Genomic DNA, 13,044 nt, shown 5'->3' with positions numbered 1-13,044 from the left:
CTTGCATAAATATGCTCTCAAGGGCAGCTAAGTGGCACAGTGAATAGATTGGGGGGGGGGGTAGGTGCACCTTGACTGAGGAATAGCTGAGCTCAAATTTGACTTCAGATACTTACTAGCTGTGTGATCCTGGGCAAGTCCCTTAACTGTTTGCCTCAGTTTCTTCTTCTGTTAAATGAACTGGAGAAGGAAATGGCAAACCACTCCAGAATCCTTGCCAAGAAAACCCCAAAAGGGGGCAGCTAGGTGGCACAGTGGATAGAGCCCCAGCCCTGGAGTCAGGAGGACCTGAGTTCAAATCCATTCTCAGACCAGACACTTGACATTTACTACCTGTGTGACCCTGGGCAAGTCACTTAACCCCAATTGCCTAAAAAAAAAAAAAAGAAAGAAAGATCTCTGGCCTTAAGTCAAGACAGACTGAGTTCAAATCACGACCCTGCCAAATACTCCTTGTATAACCTTGGGCAAATCACTTCACCTCTCTGGACCTCAGTTTCCTCCTCTGTAAAATGAGGTGGTTGGTCTAGACAGCCATTGAGGACCTATCCCACTCTAGAGACATGATCTTTTGAATCTACACTGTGAGATGTTTCCTTCTTAACACAGTAATGCTTTTCCTTAATAGGCTTGAAATGTCCCTCTCAAGCCTGGTACCAACTAAGACTGGCCTTCGTAGAAGTGAGCTTGGGATAATTACAGAATCTCTTTGGGCCTCAGTTTCCCTATCTGGAAAAGAGGTTAATGTTATTTGTGCTACCTATTTCATGGGGTGACTGAGAGACAAGAGGATTAAATGATCTCTTAAGTCTTCTTTCATGACCCAGAGCAAATCATCCCACCTCTCTGCCTCAGTTTCCTCATCTGTAAAATGAGACAGTTGGACTAGGTGGCTTCTAAGGTTCCTTCCAGCACAAGAATTCCGCACCTATGACACATTGATCCTTTCCTAGGAATGTGCTGTCAAGCCCAGGTGGCCCAGCCCATGCCCAAGGGCTCTAAACAGTCTCAGAGGATAGCAAAATTCCAAAGATATTCACCAGGCAGCCAGAGCCCCAGTCTCAACTTTAACATCATCTCTACCATAAACCTGCCTACAGAGCACCTAGCTTGAAATCCAGAAGACCTGAGTTCAAATCCAGTTTCAGATACTTACTAGCTATGTGACTCTGGGCAACTCACTTAACCCCTTTGTGTCTCAGTTTCCCCATCTGTAAAATGAGGATATCAATAGCACCAACCTCCCAGAGTTATTGTGAGGATCAAATGAGACAATAATTTTTCAAGTGCTTAGATATTGCCTGGCATGTTGGAGCACTATATAAGTGTTAGCTATAACGATGCTGCTGCTAGCTTACAATGAAGCCTTCCATAGTCACCCCATAATGGCAGGGATCTTTTGGCCCTCTTCAGACCTCCTAGAACACTTTGTTTTGCCACTCTGTCTCAGTTTCCCCAACTGTAAAATGAGGTGCCTTCCAGCTCTAAATCTAAAATGATCACTTATCCTATATCATTCTGCATTATAATTTTCTATATTTGTACTTCCCCCCCCAGACTACCAGTTTCATGAGGACAAGGCTGCTGTCTGATCTAATTTTTTTTATTCCCCACACATACCCCTCAGAGCCTAGCACAGCAGGTGCCTAATAATAAACATTTGAATTCAATTGAAGCCTATGCGGTTCATCAACAGCACAACCACCCTCTTTCCCAAGGGGGCAGGGAGCCAGACTGGTTTTTAGAGCCAGCACATTCTGGGTAGTCCCTGCTGGAGCCACAAACTGCCTGCTACTTTGAAAAGGAAGAAACAGGGGTCACTACAAGACCAGAAGGGAAAGAGGGAAGGAGGAGATTAGTGGTGGTTCAGGCACTGTTGGGTATATGTATGTATATATATACATATATATATATATATATATATATATATATATATATATATATATATATATATATATATATATATACAGGTGCTGAGAAGTGATAAAACATACAATTACAGTGAGAAACAGGACTGGAAATAGGGACAGCTAGAAGCCAGACACTCAAGAAGTCACCAAGTTTTGGGAAAGTAGAACTTACTCTAGCCCTGGGGCTTCCTCCTGCCTTCTTTCTTCCTACTAGGAAATGGGCCACATGGAAGAGGGGTAGGGAGTCTGGGAGCAGACACTGGGCCCCTCACTTCAGACAGCACCTGGAAGCTTGAATTCATTGTTACTTGCCCCATCTCTTCCCTTCCCACCCTACTGTCACAAGAATCACTGCACTAGATAAGCAACTTTTCTTCCAGAATTCATCCATCCAACCATTCATTCAGTAAACATTAAGTACCCACTGTTTACAGAACACTGTGCTAGGCATTGAAGGGGGGAAAATTGGAGGGAAAATTCATGTAAGACATGATCCAACCTTCATGAACTTAGTCTAGGGGAATAAGACATAGAACAACCAAACCTTTATTGAGTGCCTACTGTGTACAGAGTTCAGTTCAGGGGTTTGGACCTGTCTCTTCCCCTAATCCTCTACCATACCAGGATCCCAGGTACCTCACTACTGAGGAAAGTAAGATCGGAGAACACCAGTACCACAAGGGTTTCTGGCTCCACCTCCCTGTCTCCTCCCCTTCTGCTTGCCCCCCCCCCCCCAACAATCAAAAGAGCAAAGGACCAAATGTTTGGTCCTTCAGGAGTGAAGCCAGTGACTTTTTCTGGTCATAAGATTCCCATGTAGCCTGAGTGTACTCTGGGCTGCCATCCTTCTCCGCTACGGATGGGGAAATTAGAGCATAAAATATATGATATATTTACCCACAACCCCAGCAAACATAGACCAGGGAATTCCAATGCCAAGTTATTAGATTGTTTCTCCTGCCTTCCTGAAGATAGTGAACGAATTAATGAAAAAGCATCTATTAAGCCTTACTTTGTGCAAAACACTTGCAAAGTAGCTGATGATAGCAGGTATCAGGCTAGCTTCAGACAGAAGGCTCAGGTTCTGGTTGGAAAAGAGCTTAGCAGAGGGAGTGCCTCAGGCCTGGGGGAGTAGAAAGCCCTGGGAGACCTGGGTTCTAGTATAGACTCTGCAGCTAACTCTCTATGCGAGCTTGGCCAGGGAATTTCCCCACTCTAGGCCTTGCTCTAATTTCTGCAACTATAAAATGAAGGTGTACTAAAGTCTTTTCTAAACTTTGCAAGTCTGAATCTCCACCCCAAGTCCCAGCCATTCTGGGATCTTTGCCCCACGGCAGCAGCCTCACAAGCTGCAAACAGGGGATCTATCACTGAGGTTGGAGACTAAGGGAGAAGTAACCTACAGTCTAACCTAGTCACAGAGACAGCAAGCACCCTGGACCAGGTTTTTCTTTCAGTCTCTGTCTCTCCCTTTTCTCCACTCACTTCTAGACTTAAGCTCCTGCTGGAGACAGAGAAAGGAACCCAAATACTGTCCTCCAAGCCCTCAGTGGTTGAAGGGACTGGAAAGGAAGGGTAGGCTGAAACCTCTGTGTTCAGTCTCTGACCCCAGGAAAGTGTTGAGGAAGGTCAGGACTTTATCCAGAAAGTGGTAGAGACAAGTATTAATGGAGACACACTAAAGACAAAAGAGGGAGGGGAGTGATTTGGAACGCAGTGATACGGCTGAGGGCAGGGGAAAGAGTGGCTAATCCAGACATCAAGAAGTGGTTAAGTGTCGCAAGAAAGTGTGAATTGTAAAGAGTGGAAAAGGGAGGGGGGAAGGGAAGTGAGGGGAGTGGGGAACCTAGGGATCTGGGGAAGGAGGCAAGAATCAAAGGGATCGGGTAGGGCCAGGTCCCGGGACTGAGGCTGGGGTCTGAAGCTCTTTAGAGCTTGTGCCCTGCCCCCGAGGAAAGGTGCTCAGAGGCCAGGGCGGGCCGGGCGACAGCAGCGGGAACCTGCTCACGCAGCCCCAAGCGGCCCCAGGGCGGCGGAGCGGAAAGCTATGGAAAGCCTGGGTCAGGGAAGGAGAGAAGGGGCGGGGCAGAGAGCACCCGGGCCGGCCAGAGCCCCTGTCATCGGCCCGAGAAGCAGGGGCAGGAAAGTGGGCGAATCCCGGGCCCTGGGAAGGACAGGAATCCGGAGTCTGCGGCCTTGGCAAAGGAGTAGGGGCGCACTGATTTGGGGGCGGAGCAGCCCAGGCACCGGGACGCGGGGGCGCTGGGCGGGCAGGCGGGAGGGTTACAAGTTATTCCGGACTCAGCAGAGGAAGGGAGCCCTCCGAAAGAGAGGACCGCGGGTGCATTCTCCAGAGTCCCGGTGTTGGCTGGCACTCTTTGGAGACAAGACAGAGCTAGACAGCTAGGCGAGTACGCAGTAGGAAGGAGGGAGACAATCAGAATAGCTACTGTCTGGGGTGAGGGTACAGCCAGTGGGGGCAACTTCTCCCAGCTCGGAGTAGGGGGAGGTGGGGGGAAGATGCAAGGGGAACGTGGTGGTCCCTCCCTCGAGAGGCTGGCCCCCCCGGGTGGGCGGGACGCTGCTCTGGACCCGCCCCCTCTCCGACCATCAGGCGGAGCCTGGCCCGGGCCGGACACAGCCCCCGCACCCCTCCCCCGGCCCCCCTTCAGCGCCCCGCCCGGGTCGGGGGCGGGGGGGCGGTGTGGGGGAGGGAGAGGAAGAGAGCTGGGCCACCGTCTTTTCCCGTCTAGTCCCACTAACTCCCAAGTTCACTCCCACGCCTCCCCCCCTTACACCCCACAGCTCCCCGGGCCGGGGGAGGCCCCAGCCCGGGCCCCTCCCGCCTGGTTACATAAGGTCCCGGCGCGGCCGCCCCCCCCTCACCCCCGCCCTGCCCGAGCCCCTGGGGAGAGGCTGGAGCGCCCACCCCCCGGCCTGCGGGACAGCGCCGGCCCCGCGGGGACAGAGGGGACGCCGCCTGGACCCGACCTGGCAGGGGGATTCCCCATCTCCTCCTTCTAGCTCTCGCCCGGTCCAACCCGCTGCTCCAGCTCCAGCCACCTGTCTCCGGTACCCAAAGGAGGCAGGACACTCCCTGTCCGATGCGGGAGCCAAGAATCGGGGTCCCGCTTCCGCGGACCCCCCGGTCCAGAGTCCGAGGTCCTAGCCCCCGCCCCTCCTCCTCCTCCTCCGGCCCGGCTCACCTCGACCTGAAGGTCAGTCGGCCTGAGCGGCTCCGGCAACTTGTTCAAGTTCAGGTGCCCGGGCCACGAGCTGGCGCGCGCCCCGCCCCGCCGGGGCCTCCTCTGGGCTCGACGCTGCTGCCCAGGGGGCTCGCCCCGTCCACTGGTCGCGCTGCCGCCGCTGCTGCTACCGCCGCCGCCGCCGCTATTGCTCCTGCTGCTGCTACGGCTACGGCGGCGGCTCCTCCTCCTGTTCCGCCGCCGGGTGCCCCGCAGCCGCGCCTCCTCCGAGCCCTCAGCAACCTCCCGCTCTTCCTTTCCTCCGCCGCCGCTGCTGTCACCGCGAACCCCGGCGCCCGGGCTCCGGCTGTCACCTTCTCGCCCACTTCCCGCCGCGCCCGGCAGAGGGCAGCACCCGCCCCCCTTGGCCTCCTCCGTCCCGCCCCGCCCCGCCCCCATGCAGCCTGGAAATCGCAGTCCTCCCGGGCCTTGTAGTCACTGGACTCTGAGACCTGCCTCCGCAGGGCACATTGGGAGTTGTAGTCCCGTCCTTGTTGTGGGTACTTGGAATTTGGCTTCTTGAAGGGCAATGTGCTAAGTGCATTGTAATTTAAGAATTACATGATTTTAGAATTGGAAAGGACCTCAGCTGTCTAACCGAGGCCCACAGAGGGACGGTAAATTGCCCAAGGTTATACAGCTGGGAAAAAATAGACTCAGGATTTGAATCCCTGTCTTCCTTCCCTACATCCTTTTACCCAAAATAACAGCTAGAACTTTACCGTTACCTCATTTTATCCTCACAACAGCACTTGGGGGGCGGGGTTCGAGTACCGTTATTACTTCAGTTTTATAGAGGGGAAATTGAGGCAGAGAGGGCAAAAGACTGCCTGAGAATCACACAGCTAATAAGCTTCTAACAGGATTTGAACTCAAGTATTTGTGATTCCACCCAGCTGTTTGGACTATGTATCTGCCCCTAGTGGATAGGTTTTTTCTCTTACCTATTACACGAGATCTCACCAGCAACATGCCCTCCTTTAACTGGTCTAATCCAGGGAAACCAGGAGATTTGTATCGAGTCTTCCCCTCCTATACAAAGTTTTCCTCTTTAGGAATTAGGGAACTGATTAGATCTTTGGGGACTCTCTCTCTATTACACTATCCGAGCCAGGAGTCATTTGTTCCCACTTGACTTTGCCTTTAACTAGAGGTGTGACCTTAGGCAAGTCATCGGCCTTTCTAGACCTTGGTTTTAAATGAGAGTGCAGATGACTGCTAATATCTACATTTTAGGACTTAAGAGGTTAGTTCTGACTTGCACTACCTGCGTTGCTGGGCTGTTGCACGTGAGGGAATTACTTTTTAAGTGTTGAATGTATTGTCACCCACTTTCTTCCCCCATTCACAAAAAAAACCCCACCAAACTTGGATGGCCCCCTATTACCTCCAGGACACAATACAAAATCCTCGGGCTGGCATTTAAACCCCTCCACAATCTGGCCCCCTCATTCCTATGCTGTTTTCTTTCATATATTTCATATTACTCTCCTTCAGGAACTAGTCAGCTCTGTTCTCTCTGCAGAAAATCTTGTCTCTACACATTTGCACTATGGGCACCCTGTATATAGCAGGCACTCAGTCCTTCTCTCCACCTTGGAGAATCTTTGGCTTCTTTCAGAGATTCTCCTGTGCTCTCCACTCTTTACTTATCTTTCTCTACCCATTGGCTCTCTCTCCTTCTTGAAGTAACTTTGTATTATTCTACAGGTACTTTGTATTTGTTTTTCTCTGTATGTGTTAAATCCCACCTCTTTTAGAATGTAAGCTCCCCGAAGGCAGGGGCCACTTTGGTTTTATCTAGGCCCTGGCATAGATCCTTGCACCTGATTGTTGAATTGAGCAGAGTAATAATTATTACCCATGAGGCCTTGGGGAGAGAGAACCTGTAGACTGAAGATCTTGGCCATGAAATACATGTTCCCCAGTCTCCAGGTTCACCAACTCCAAATTCACTACATTTTTTACTTTATATTGTTCAGTCATTTTCAGTTATGTCTGACTCTTCATGACTCCATTTGGGAGTTGGCAAAGATATTGGAGTGGTTTTCCATTTCCCTCTCTAGCTCATTTTACAGATGAGGAAACTGAAGCAAATAGAGTTAAGTGACTTGCCCAAGGACACACTGCTAGTAAGTGTCTAAGGCCAGATTTGAATTCAGGAAGATCAGTCTTTCTGACTTCAGGCCTGGCACTCTATCTGCTATGCCACCTAGTGGTCCACTTTAAGGAGAGACGGAGGGACTGTCCAAGATCAACTGGTATGTAAGCAGGCACTTCCAGTCCAGAGGCCTTTGTACTCTACTGTCTGACCCTGTGAGGTAGTTAGTGTCAATATCGTGATCTTCCTTTTGCATGGCAGTAAACCGAGGCCGGGAGGATGTGGAGTGAATTCCTCAAGTTCACATAGCTAGTAAGTACCAAAATCAGGACTTAAACCCAGATCTTCTGACTCCCCAGTTTTTCTTTGAGATTACACCCTGATATTTTTATGTCCTCTGTTCTCCATTCTGTTCTGCAGCCTCTGGGGCTGAGGTCTTTCTCCTCCAGTCCCAAATTAGTCCTAGCTAGGTCTTAGAATGAAGAGATGCTTCTTGCTCTGTCCCTAGTCACTTGACAGCCCAAATTGGACTTGAGAGAGAGAAGATGGGGAAAGGCACTAACTCTACCATCCTCTACAAATGGTTGCATTCCTCCTTCCTCCCTGGGCTTTTGAATAAGCCAGGACTGGTACATGCTGCAGTCTTCACACGAAGTGTATTAAAAATACCTGTCTGTGTAAACAGCTTTGGAAAAGGAGAGGCCAGCCAAGGGGATATTACAAAGCAATGTTTACATTGTGTCAGAGTTCTTTGTTTTGTATCTATCGGGTAAACCACAATCAGTAGAGAAGCAGGGATGAGTTAAGATTCCCTACTCTAACCCAAGTGCATAGACTCTTTGCATGCTGCTTTATTGTGGGTGTATGGGGAGTGACTTGGGGTATCAGCTCCTTTAGTGAAGATTCCTCTTGCTCATACAAAACGATATTTCCCCCTTTTTCACAAAACTTAAGAGACTGGGAAATGTAAAGTAACAGGAAAATAAATCAATACATTTCACAGACAATAAAGTAATTAGAATTGGCTTTTGGGGGGGGTGTCTCTCTGGGGCCTAAGGAGTTAACCCTTAACCCAAACTTTCTCAGTACTACCACAATAGGGGAAAAGCCGACGTTGCAGTATACCTGAGTTTGAATCTTTGCACCCAAGTACCGACATTCTTGATGAATCAGTGGCAAAATGACCTAGTGTGACAAGCTGTGCTGACATATTAAGGGTTGATACTGATTCCTACAGGTTATTAGCCATTGAATAAAGTTTAATATTTTAATAAAACTGAAAAAAAATGCAAAACAAAACAAAAATACCTGTCTATCCGTATGTGCCTATGTGTCCTTGTGTCTGTGGCTAGTAAGCTCAAGTAGTTAGGTCAAAGTGCTCTAGCAGTGTTCTAGTAAAGAGCAGTGTTATACAGTAGAGGGTGCCCAGGATTGGGAGGCAGGGGTCTGGGTTCGAATCCCAGCTCTGTTCCCTTTGTGACTTTTGGCAGGTCACTTCTCTCTATTCCAGAGGTTTTTCGTTCTTGTAATGAAGGACCTGCACTAGAGCTACTTTCTAGCTCTCAATCCTATGAACCCAGTAATCCAATTTCCTGGATTCTGTCCCTGAATAGCCAGAATTGCTCATGGGTAGACCAATATAGTAAAAATGACAATTCTGCCTAAACTAATTTATTTATTCAGTGCCATTCCAATTAAGCTACTAAAAGATTATTTTATAGAGCTAGAAAAAATAATAACAAAATTCATCTGGAAGAACAAAATGAATATAAAGGGAACTAATGAAAAAAATGCAAACAAAGGTGGTCTAGCCATACCAGATCTAAAATTATATTATAAAGTGGCAATCATCAGAACTACTTGGTACTGGCTAAGAAATAGACTGGTGAATCAGTGGAATAGGTTAGGTACACATGACACAGTAGCAAATGGCTATAGTAATCTACTGTTTGATAAACCCAAAGACTCTGACTATTTGACAAAAAGTGCTGGGAAAACTGGAAAATAGTATGGCAGAAACTAGGCATAGACCAACATCTCACACCCTATACCAAGATAAGGTTGAAATGAGTACATGCTTTAGACATAAAGAATGATACCATAAGTGAATTAGGAGAGCAAGGAATAGTTTACTTGTCAGATCTATGGAGAAGGGAAGAATTGATGACCAAACAAGAGACAGAGAACGTTATGAACTGCAAAATAGTTAATTTTGATTACATTAAATTTAAAAGTTTTGCACAAACAAAACCAGTGTAACCACGATTAGAAGGAAAGCAGAAAGCTGGGAAACAATTTTTACAGCCAATGTTTCTGATAAAGGCCTCCCTTCTAAAATATATAGAGAACTGAGTCAAACTTATAAGAATACAAGTTATTCCCTAATTGATAAATGGTCAAAGGATATAAACAGGCAGTTCTCAGATGATTAAAGCCATCTATAGTCATATAAAATATTCTAAATCACTGTTGATTAGAGAAATGCAAATTAAAACAACTCTGAGGTACCACCTCACACCTATCAGATTGGCTAATGTGACAGAAAAGGAAAATGATAAATGTTGGAGATGATATGGGAAAATTGGAACACTAATGCATTGTTGGTGGAGTTGTGAACTGATTCTGGAGAGCAATTTGGAACTATACCCAAAGGGCTATAAAACTATGCATACCCTTTGAACCAGAAATACCATTTCTAGGTCTGTATCCCAAAGAGATTATAAAAAAGGGAAAGGGACCCACATATACAGAAATATTTCTAGCAACTCTTTTTGTGGTGGTCATGAATTGTAAATTGAGAGGATGCCCATCAACTGGGGAATGGCTGAACAAGTTGTACGGTATGAATATAATGGAGTACTATTGTGCTTTAAGAAATGATGAGCAGGCAGACTTCAGAAAAACCTGGAAAAACTTACATGAACTGATGCTGAGTGAAACGAGCAGAACCAGAACATTGTACACAGTAATAGCAATACTGTGTGACGATCAGCTACGGTAGACTTAGCTCTTCTTAGTAATAGAATGATCTAAGACAACTCTAAAAGGCTCATGATGGAAGATGCTATCCACATCCAGAGAAAGAACTATGGAGTCTGAATGCAGATTGAAGCATACTATTTTCTCTTTTGTTTTTTTCTTTCTCATGGTTTTTCCCTTTTGTTCTGATTCTTCTTTCACAGCATGACTATTGTGGAAATATATTTAACATGATTATACATGTATAATCTGTATCAGATTGTTTGCTATCCTGGGGAGGGGGGAAGGAAGGGAGAGAGGGAGAAAATTTTTGAACTCAAAATCTTACAAAAATGAATGTTGAAAACTATCTGTACATGTAATTGGGGAAAAAATACTATTAAGTGCAAAAACAAAGAAGATAGAAGGAAAAAAGTCTAATTGTCCAAAGGTGGGGAAAAAAAAAGACATGTGTTAGTCTTGGCTCTGCTATGTGACCCTAGGTGAGTGAATCATTTTAAGCCGTTGTTTTCTCATCTGCAAAATGAAAGGAGTTGGATTAGATTGTTTCTGAGGTCCTTTTCTGTTCTAAATTCTGTGACCACAATAAACTACATGTCTCTGCCTAGAATGTACCCCCATTTCAATTTGTTGAAGACCCTCTCTTCTCTTAGATTCCAACTACTCCATGAATTTTTCCCTGAACCCCTCTTCTTTTGCCCTCCCAGTAAAAATGAGTTTGTCTTCCTCTCATTTTCCATAGCCAGAAATACTTTTCTTCCCCATCTTTAGCTGATTAATTGAATTTCCAGCCATAAAGTCCAACCCCAATGCCAACTCTATCATGAAGCCTTCCCTGATTGTTGTTTGATTGTTTCAGTCATGTCAGACTCTTTACAATCCCATCTGGGGTTTTCTTGGCAAAGATGCTGGAGTAGTTTGCCATTTCCTTCTCCAGCTCATTTTACAGATGAAGAAACTGGGGCAAGCAGGGTTAAGTCGCTTGCCCAGGGTCACACAGACAGGACGTATCTGAGGCTAGATTTGAACTCAGGATGAATCTTCCTGGCTCCAGGCCTGGGACTCTATCCACCACACCACCTAGTAGCCCCCTGATTACCCTGGTCCACATGAGCCTTACCCCTCAGAACTGACACAGCATTTTGTTTTGCTCCACTCTACAGTGAAAAGATCAGTGGTTTTGGAACCAAGAAGACCTGGGTTCAAATTCCACTCACTGACATTTACTATTTGCATAAGCTTGAGAAAGTCCCTTAACCTCTACAGGCCTCGGTCTCCTCATCTGTAAAATGAAGGAGTTGGACTATATGGTCTCTGATGTCCCTTCCTGCTCCAGATCCATGACCTAGGAGCCTCCATGGTATAGTTACTAATAGAGGTGCAGTGGGTAGAGAGCTGGAGTTAGGAAGACTTGAGTTCAGATCCAACCTCAGACACTTAATAGCTGTGTGACTGGGCAAATCATTAACATATCTGTACCCAACTGTGTGTATATGTATTTTTCCCTTTTTAAACTATTAATCAGGTAAAAGTCAGGTTCAAATGCCGTTCCTCTCCCCTTCCCCAATGCCTTTTCCTTGTTGTATAAACTCTTTTTTTGCTTCCCCCTCATTTATCTCATTATCAAATTATCTCATTAATGTGAGATAATTTTCCCCATTCTTCCTCTCCCTTTCCCCATTTCCCGGTGCATTCCTTTTCCCCACACATTCCATTTTTTCTTTTGAGGTCATCCAAATAGAACAGAATCACACCCAGGCCCTCAGTCTAATGAGACTCTCTCTTGGTGACCCCTGATGATGATAAAGTTCTGAGGAGCTACTTGGATCATCTCACCATAGAAGAATGTAAACAATTTAATCTTGTTTATTCCCCCATGATTTCTCACTCGTGTTCTTCTGCTTCTCTTGATGCTTGTGTTTGTGTGCCAAATTTTCTACTCAGCTCTGGTCTTTTCATCAGGAATGCTTAGAACTCTTCTATTTCATTAAAGATCCATTTTTTCCTTATGAGGAGTTTCTGGGTAGATTTTTCTTAGTTATAAGCCTAGATTCTTGGCCTTCTGAAACATCATTCCTCCTGTTATTCTCCACTAGACTATAAACTCTCTGAGGGCAGAGACCATTTCTTGTCTAAACTTTGCCTATCCCCCAGGGTCAGGTATTGGTTTCTGCACATAGTAGGTGCTCAGTAAAACTTTGTTGCTGTTGTCTTACTCTTTTGTTTCATAGTTTGGGTTTCTTAAGGGGTTGGGGGAAGCTCCTTCTTGCTGTAATCTTGACAGTAACCCACATAAAAGCCACATTAAAACCCACATAAAAAAAAATCTGCATCTCATCTATCTTTGTCCTAGTGTGTACCATAGTGCTTTCATCACTTAATAAATCTGTGTTGGATCAAATAAAATTGATACTCTTGGCAGAGGATATATTGATTTCAGGGGCTCCCCCTTGGAAAATATCAGGCTGGAGAAGTATTTTGAGGATCCATTTATTATTAGGTAAGGTCAGAGAGTGACTACCAAGAAGCAGTAGAGAGGAAGGCATAGTCCAGGGAAGAGACACATGGTGAGAATGTAGGGGGATAAATCCTTTATTATTTCTCTATTTTAGTTTTCAACATTCGTTTCCACAGGATTTTGAGTTCCAAATTTTCTCCCCATCTTACCCCTACCCCTACCCCAAGACAGGCATGCATTACGAATACCCATTCCCCTAACCTGCCCTCCCTTCTATCACACCCTCTCCTTCTCTTATCCCCTTTCCTTTCTATTTTCCTGTAGGGCAGGATAGATTTCTATACGCCATTG

The 13,044-nt window shown here is 46.3% G+C and overlaps 1 protein-coding gene across 1 annotated transcript in view; it reads right to left on the bottom strand.

Annotated features, from left to right (window-relative positions):
* TFEB (transcription factor EB) overlaps positions 1-5,206 on the bottom strand; it is a 79,473-nt gene extending 74,267 nt beyond the window's left edge. Inside the window, exon 1 of the mRNA XM_020999467.2 lies at positions 5,117-5,206. The gene's annotated coding sequence lies outside the window, so the exon portion shown is untranslated. The remainder of the gene's footprint in view (positions 1-5,116) is intronic.
* Between the last annotated feature and the right edge of the window lie 7,838 nt (positions 5,207-13,044).

Source organism: Phascolarctos cinereus, unplaced genomic scaffold, assembly GCF_003287225.1.
Source record: "Phascolarctos cinereus isolate Bilbo 61053 unplaced genomic scaffold, phaCin_HiC Scaffold_5;HRSCAF=322, whole genome shotgun sequence".
In the NCBI taxonomy this organism is placed as follows: Eukaryota; Metazoa; Chordata; class Mammalia; order Diprotodontia; family Phascolarctidae; genus Phascolarctos; species Phascolarctos cinereus.
This window is presented reverse-complemented; position numbering and strand designations above follow the sequence as displayed.